General features: G+C 34.8%; 1 protein-coding gene across 1 annotated transcript in view; it reads right to left on the reverse strand.

Moving 5' to 3' along the window:
• LOC139949982 (mucin-5B-like) overlaps positions 1-2,666 on the reverse strand; it is a 173,162-nt gene that overhangs the window by 12,706 nt on the left and 157,790 nt on the right. The gene's annotated exons all lie outside the window — the stretch shown is intronic.

Consider the following 2,666-nt stretch of genomic DNA (forward strand, 5'->3'; position numbering starts at 1 on the left):
CCCTTGTCACACTTTCGATGCTCGATTTCGAGACCTCAAAATCTAATTCTGAGGTCTCGAAATCAAATTCAAATATTATTTTAATGGAAAATCTCTTCTGTTCTCGACAACTACGTTATAATTAAGAGGGAGCTATTTCTCACAATGTTTTATACCATCAACAGCTCTCCATTGCTTGTTAAAGCCATTGGACCCTTTCGGTAAACAGTATTGTCCAAGGCCCACACTTCGTGTATCACAACTTCTATATAAAATAACAAACCTGTGAAAATTTAGGCTCAATCGGTCATCGGAGTCGGGAGAAAATAACGGGAAAATCCACCTTTGTTTTTCGCACGTTTCGCCGTGTCATGACATGTGTTTAAAATAAATCCGTAATTCTCGATATCGAGAATCGAGCCTTATTTTTAGTGTTTTCTCAAAAAGTAAAGCATTTCATGGAATAATATTTCAAGAGAAATCTTTCACCACTACCTTCTGTAAACCCTGCAAGTTATTTGTAAATCTGTGATTTTTTTTTCTGTACCGAAAGGGTCAAGTAACTTTTTATGCTAACAATTATTATTATTTTGAGTAATTACCAATAGCGTCCAGTGCCTTAAATGACTTTCAGTTGAAACACAGTTGTTCGAGCCTTAGTTTTTGGTGAGACCGGACGGACCCGCAACACCTGCACGTACAATTTTCACACAGCTCAACGGAAGAATAACAAACTATTTTGATATGAGAAAGGGTCACATCTAAAAACTTTATCAGCTGTATTTTTATTTTGACAATCCTTGATTTAAAATTAATGACATCTGTAACAGGTTTGAATGCGGCTAGCGCACTCTGTGCTGAAACATAATAAATTTTACAAGGGACACGCTGTTTAAGTGGTGTTGTAAAATATAAAGAAAGGTTTATTCAAATCCCGACTACTATAAGGGAGAGGCGACTTTAAAACGCTGTATTTAAACAATGTGAATGAGATACTAATAAAATCTCAGAAACAAAAAGAGAGAAGTAAACCCGGCGGGTCTCGACAATATTATAAATGCAACGAAAATAACAATGAAACTTTATACAATGGAAATATAAAACAAAAATAAATGAATGGCCTATCTGTTGGTGGTGGACTGGGAAAGACGATAACTTGAATTGAAGATTCCGGTGTAACAATGTAAAAGTTCTTCCAGCAAAGTTGAAGATATTGGGCTGTGAAGATGACAAACTTGGAGATGGGGACTTCAGAAACAGGTCCTTGTCCTTGATCAGGGGACAGGATTTCTGTTTCTGGTACGACTGGTTATGACGAAAATGCAGTGAAGATAAATAGGCTACAGTTGATGACACGCTGTCCTGCTGGCTCTCTTGATTTGGATTCGGCCTAGAGCAGGACAGGGGATGAACATATAATTATTGTGGTGATAAAGCTGGGCTGGCGCAATCCAACGTAGATGTCCGACAGAGGCAAAGTGTAATTATTGAAGAAACTTGGAGGGTTAATTCTAACCATACTCTATGTTCTAACACTATCCGTCCTCTGTCGGTGTCCAGTGGCCAAGTTTAAAATTAATACTATGCCATTCACAAATATAAACTACACTAAAATTAAATACCTAATAATAAATCTTATAATCCTTTAACAGAAATCACTAATCTTGAAAGTAAGTTAAGTGTGAAACAATAACAGCTGTGTGAGACTGTTACACTATAGCCAGTGCAGTATGGGTGCTAAAAGGTCACACTATTCCCCAGACCAGTGCATGCCTGAGGCAAAATGATGGACAGGGTATTTAAAAGCCAATTAAGGGAAACTACACCCCTTGCATAGTGTGTGGTATAAGACATTTCATGGAACAATGACTCATTGGTGCCATGAAACCAGGATGTTTACAATAAACAATGAAAAACCGTGGGAATTGGTTTTGACTACAATGAATTATATACAATGATAAACTTAAAAGAAGTCTATTAAAATAAAAGTAAATGCAAAACATTAAAAACCAAACAAGAAGTTAAAAAGCAAAGATATATGTATGAAACCATAGAGAAAAACTATGATAAAAATAATCACTGGCTGAAAAGTATAGTTTCAGTAAATAAAGAAAGATAGATGCATAAAACTAAAATCAAAGAAACTCCAAATACAAAACTAGTCTTTGTCTGTTGCCAAACTCATATCAAAAAGTACTATTAGAAATAAGTTGTTTTAATAATCAACAGGTGTAATCAAATAAATCAACCACTGAATAAAACAGACTCTAGTTAAAGTATCTGGTCTTGAACAAAGTAGACAATGAAATTAAACCATGAAACAAATAAGTACTGAATAATGCAGAAACTTAATCAACATTAAATAAATCAAGTTCAAAGCAAAATAATGCTGAGACAAAATGTAATCTGGCAATTCACATTTTGTAAGCATCAAAAATTCAAAAGAGCATGGAAAACAACAAGTCAACAATTATCAATTCAAAATAAGAGCTTGTAAAAAGGAACTTCTTTTCTAGAACTTCAATCATCAAAATCTGAAACACTATCCTTACACAATAGAAAGTAGCAGTGATTGTTAAAACTAAGTGTTAAGCGACACGCCGATCTTTACTTTAACTTTTAAACCTTACTAGGTTCACAAGAAAGATCAAAGTAAAATCAAACTCACCTAGAGCAGGACAGGGGAT

This window comes from Asterias amurensis, chromosome 17, assembly GCF_032118995.1.
Source record: "Asterias amurensis chromosome 17, ASM3211899v1".
NCBI classification, from domain to species: Eukaryota; Metazoa; Echinodermata; class Asteroidea; order Forcipulatida; family Asteriidae; genus Asterias; species Asterias amurensis.